Genomic DNA, 5905 nt, shown 5'->3' with positions numbered 1-5905 from the left:
TTGTCCAGTGTTGGTGAGTGTGTGTTACAATTTCTAGTGAACCTGTGAGAATTTTAAAGACAGAATCAAGAGGCCAATTACAGGACTACAGTTTGGCTCCAAAAAAGTCAGCGAAGCAAAGAAAAGGCTGCATATCCCTGCTACAGTAAGAATCACCAACTCCAGCCCTGTTCAGCCAGTTTGCTGCAGGATTTCCCTGCTGCAGCACAGCTGGTTCAAATGAAACAGCTTGTTGTCAAGGTCTGCTTTGCTGCAGCATGGTGAAGACCTGCAGGACACTGGACCAAGAGGTCTGGACTTGGTGATCCTCTGCTACAACTAAACAATGTCCTTTAGGGAAATACTAAAACCGAAAATTTGGAAGTTTTGACCCAGTAAAATGTGATAAAGAAAGAAAAAGTGTATTTTGACCAGTAAAATGAACCTTTTTTTTTAGCGTTAGCTGTTTTTCTTTTGTTTTTGGTAAACATTGTTTTTCTGTTTTTCTTCTGCGATTTTCTGTCTTCAGTTTTCCACAATATTACAAGAGAGTAGTTTAAAACGTTTGCAATGAAATTCTTAAAGTGATCCACAGTCCAAAAAAAAAAAATAAAATAAAAATAATAAAAATCAACACATTGCCTGTATTTCATTCACTAGAACATCACTGTTAGTTGCTGGATTAATAGTTTTATAAAAACTTTATTAACCTCTTTCATCGTAAATTTGCAACCTGATAATTCTGGTATTTTTTAAAGTTTTATTTATTTTTATTTTATTGATTCAAATGATTAATTTACTTTTTATTTATGTATATACTTGTGATTATCGTTTGTAAACAATAAACCTTGGATTTGATGTTGGTATGATTCACTAAATCTAACCAGACGCCTGTTTTTTCAGCTTCATCAGACTCTGTCTGACCACACAGCACCGACCAGATTTCTCTGAGGCTCCAAAGGGCCTCACAGGGGAAAACAAATTCAGCTGAAGGATAGAAAATCTCCGGGCAGAGTGAGCTGGAAAGAGCAGAGACAGACTGGGGATAAAATGAGGAGATACCAGAGGAAAATGGGAGAGAAAATTAAATAGAAGAGCGGGAGAAAAAATGGATAAGCCACAAGTACCAGGGGAAAACAGAGATGGAGAAGGATGAAGAGAATAGAGGTGATGAAAAGAATAAAGGGAGGGCGAGGATAAAAGGAGCCAAGCAGATAAATGATCAAATATACATACGAGCTGTACAACTAAAGCATCAACAGCCTGGTGGAAAGAAGGGAAGAGAAACAGCAAAAAGCGACAAACGAAGACAAGGATGAGTTTTACAAACACAGGACAGTGTGTCGACGCGTAAGTGGTCAATATTATATCATAAATGGAAACCCAAAGTGACCAATATCAACAATGTCCTGTGTTTCTTACCATTTGATTTCTAAATAAACCAGCTGTGACATGATGAGCTAAATAAGCTGCTGAGGCACAGAAATATTTATTAACATCGTTATCTTAAATGAGAAAGTTAACTAGTTGGTTATTTTCTTAAGATAATTTTACTGAGACACTGTGTGCATGTGTTGTTTATTTGATCGAGCTTTGTTAGATTTAAGAAAATCTCTTTCCAGGAAGTGAACTGAGTATTTCGTGCCTTGTAGCAACCTGCCGGTAGTGGTGGACAATGTGCATACCGAGGATACTCCGTGTATCCCCAGACATTTTACGTGGGAGATGTAAAATGTCTATATCCTGAACATAAACTATCACGGCAGCGCTTTAAGTGGGATTTTCTTCGTAGCGCCCCGTCTGCTGGTGGGGGTGTAGCTCACCTGTGTGCGCTTGTAGCCTGGTTTAAAACACCCCACACTACAGCAGAGGCTTCTGCCACTAACATGGTTTTAACTGTAGAAGTAGCAGACAACAAACTAAAGAATCTTTTTGTGGCACATTTCTTCGTATGTTTCTTTGTAAGCATCGGGGAGCATGTGGTAGTGGGATCAGAGGGGCTTCACATTATTGTTGTCGATGAAAAGGAAGCCCTGAAGAAACGTTTGGGAACTTATGATTTAACCCATTAAAACCTGAGGTCCCCTTATTGGGGGACAGAGAACAGAAGGTACGAAAAATGTGCCCAAATGTCCATTTTGGAGACCTCACCCGCACTGTTTCCTAAAACCTCCCTAACTTTGTTCTGTTTTGCTTCATCAGCTTAATATTCACATAGGAATCTATGATCTGATCCAGGTTTGGAGCTTCAGCTGCATCATTCCAAACACATATTCATCCTGAAAGTGTTTTTTAAAGCAAGCCTGAAACTTTTTTCTTTTGGGCTGTGTGCCGTCTTCATTGATTCTTCACCGGTTCCTCATATACTGATATTTACACATCTTAACATATTTCATATGTTCCCTTCATTATGCCAGAAGGATTCAAACAGACCTTGTGGTTACCGAGATACAATATACTCATTTCCTTATTTTCTTTAACATAAGCAAAGGGGTTGGAGTCGTTGGTCGCTCTGACCCAAGCAGTTATCTAGTAAAGTTAACTGACTGTAAAATTATGTGGTTTTATTTTTGCATCACACAGATCTTTCTCCTTCACAAGACTTTTAGAGGATTTATTCATTCATTTATTTCAGCAAAACATCAGACATGTTTAAGTAGCTTAAATGCTACCTCTGGTTGGTTTAGCATTAGTCTGCTTAGCATTAGTCAAAGAGTACTCAAGTTGTCGCCCCATCCTTTTGCTTCATGCCTTTAATTCTAAATTGCCACTGAAGAGAAATTATTAAGCACCAAAACATGAGCACATAATCATTTAATATCAAAGGGACATCAGAGGCAGCAGTCAGACTGCATTAATATATGAGTATGAAGAAGTTGATGAGGGACAGATGCATTCACCTTTACGCTTTTACTGTCACATGCAATTAAATTATCTTTGGCCAAGGTAATAGAGTTGCTTAAATACTGCGGCTGATCTTCTTCTCTGTGGCTCAACGTGAGCAGGGAAGAGCATTTTTAATTACTTTAAAATCAGCTGGGTTTAATTTGGAGATGGACTTTGATCCAAGAGCAAGAAAGGTTTCCAAATGAAGTTTCTTTTTTAACAGAGAGATTATGAGAAAATGCCTTCTACTGGGGAGAAGAAACTTATCCACAGAAGTCTCAAATTTTAAAGCAGGGTAAACTTAAGTTAATTTAAATTGTAGTTAAAGTAATTCCTCCAAAAATTAATCTCTGTCAATGTGTGTGTTCATATTAATGATGCGGACTTTATCCTGACTGCACACATACCAATCGGGACTGAAGTAAAAACAGAATAGATCCTCTAAGATGGAATATTTTTCAATGTTTAAAACCAGGTTTAAGAACAAAGACTAGAATAATCCTGGGTTGGTTTCAAGGTGAAGCATTCAATGTTTATTTGTAAAATTTAGGGTTAAGGTTAGGTTAGGTAGTTATGAATTATTACATAAGCAAGATTGTGAAACGGGGTACCAGAACAAGAGGGAATGTATGTTTTGAGTGTAAGGGCCTTTTGGGAAATTTAAAACTGCCAAAAGGCTCATTGCCTCAATGGACGGTGGCTGAATTTGACTGTAGCTTTTCCTTAATCCTCGGTATGTTCTCACATGGCATCTTTAGTTAGCGCTTTCAAGCTGCTTTTAGAATGAAGTGGGTATAGAGTCAGCAAGAAAAAGAAGAAACAGGACAGTGTTTAAAAGTCAGGTCAGTCATCTTGGGCTCATAATTTGCTGTGATGGCCCTTTGACGATGCAGGCGACTGGCTGTGATTAGAGGCACAAAGCTGCAGGTGTTTCAGAAGCAAAATGGTGAGATTGGTGTCTGTCACAGCAGAAATAGAAATTGCTATCTATCACAGTGAGATTACTGCAAGATGGCCCACAACAGTTTGTAGTGATCAGAAATAAATGCAACTTCCATTCTAGTTTGTGGTAAGCACTGAGGTGCTCAGAACCATAGAAGAGAGCAGGCAGAGAGGAAGAGTCTGGCAGTGTTAGCGTGGTTTGCCCATGAGCAGTAACTTTGGCAATAGAAAATATTAAACTAAATATAACAGCGCATACAGAATTCACCACAGATGCTGCAGAACAATGGAGAGTTATTGGCAGGAGGAAACAGCATCAAGCATTTTTTTCACATTTTTTTCACAAATTCAGTCAGCCATTTTTTTTATTTCATTGTACAAAAGGGTGCAGCCGGGGATGTAGCTCAGTGGTAGAGCGCATATTTTGCATGTATGAGTCTCCCGGGTTCAATCTGCAGCCCCGAGAGGGGACACAAGTCAGTGATTTCTGAGGGCCGGTCCCAAGCCCGGATAAATGCAGAGGCTTGCATCAGGAAGGGCATCCAGCATAAAACATGTGCCAAAGGAATGTGCCAATACATGCTACGACTTCCATATCTGGTCAGATGGTCAGATGGTAAGGTGAACCCAGAAAAGACGTTCAGAAACAGATTTTTGCTCCACAGTGTGGGGACCACACAATTCTTCCTCGTAAAAAAAGAACACTTCACCTTTAGCTTAACTCCGAAAGTTCGGAGCTGATTATCCCGCACAAGTCCCGTGATCACCGCCGTAAATCTAGCTGCTGTTCAGCGTAACAACATTTTACTTCGAAAGTGGTGGTACGGCCGACACGTGATCGCTCTACACCAATCAGAGGCCAGCTTCTGGTAAACAGAAAAGAAAGATGGCCGCCTCCTTGGATTCACTGAGCAGCACTGATAGAGAAGAAAATGTCCCAAAAATCATGGAAATTGGACAGACAGGAGCTGAAACCGGATTATATACATAGACATGTTAATGAAGAACGACAAGGCAAATATATTGGAAAGTGTCTTAAACCACATTTGATTACATTCTGTACTTGATAACTTGTCTGTGCTTTTCTTTAGAGAACAGAACCTCTGGTCTGCTTTTGTTAAATAACTGTTGATTTTCTTTGTAATCTGGAAAAGGAAAATAATGAATATGTAAATCGTAAAAAAACGTATGCTGATGTAGATTTTTTCAAGTTTATTAACACAATAAACACTAATTCAAGTTAATTAAACAGTTTTTTTTATAAACTTTGTTTATAAAGCACCTTAATGAACAAAAGTGCTCAACAGAAAACAGCTAAAAAGCTAAAAAAAAATAGTAAAAAGAAAAAACAATAAAAGCTAAACAATAAAAAAAAATGAGAGTAAAAGAAAAGCAACAAACACTGGTTACACAGATTACATAGATTAGGACTGTACTTCATTGCAGCTGTAAGCAGACTGCTATTTGCCTTAGACTCCATGTATGGACAGGCTTATAGGCTTCTAGGAGTCTCTGAACATAGCGTTGTGTAAGACACACAGTAGATTGTTTCCTGATAGGGGTCTGTCTTAAAGGACTGTACTCTGCAACTTAGAGAAGTCCCAGCACAGGATGTAAACATGAAATTCGGAGAAGCACACGTTCCATAAGATACTCAGGTTCTTACCATATAAGGTTCTCTGTCCTAGAGACTGGACTCACACAGGAACATCCTATATTCATGACTCAGGAATGTCTTCGTCTAGGGGAGTATAAGACCACAGCCCACATCTGGTCTGGGGGTTTTCTACGATTGGCTTCAGCCACCTCACAGAGATGCATATCTGTTTACGATGTCACTTTTTGTAACAAACCATCATCATTTATACATAAAGCTGATGTCCGGAGCTCTTCTTTTACCTTAAAGTATTTTTGTCACATCATAAGCTTAAAGTAATTTATTACAAAATAGTTTGATCCAAAGGAGAAGATCTTCATATGATGAAGTCCCCATATCACAGAAACGGCTATGAAAACACCAAAGACACCAAAGGGGAAACAACAGTACGGCACCGAGAGGGGAGAAGTTGTCAACCAGATGATGGCTTCACCAAACTAT

The 5905-nt window shown here is 38.9% G+C and overlaps 1 protein-coding gene across 3 annotated transcripts in view; it reads right to left on the bottom strand.

The window, feature by feature from the left end:
• Nucleotides 1–5905, bottom strand: part of LOC121650162 (carbonic anhydrase-related protein 10-like) — a 169344-nt gene that overhangs the window by 137224 nt on the left and 26215 nt on the right. The gene's annotated exons all lie outside the window — the stretch shown is intronic.

Source organism: Melanotaenia boesemani, chromosome 2 (genome assembly GCF_017639745.1).
Source record: "Melanotaenia boesemani isolate fMelBoe1 chromosome 2, fMelBoe1.pri, whole genome shotgun sequence".
NCBI lineage: Eukaryota > Metazoa > Chordata > Actinopteri > Atheriniformes > Melanotaeniidae > Melanotaenia > Melanotaenia boesemani.
The sequence above is the reverse complement of the archived record's forward strand: the minus strand, read 5'-3'. Positions and strand labels throughout refer to the sequence as shown.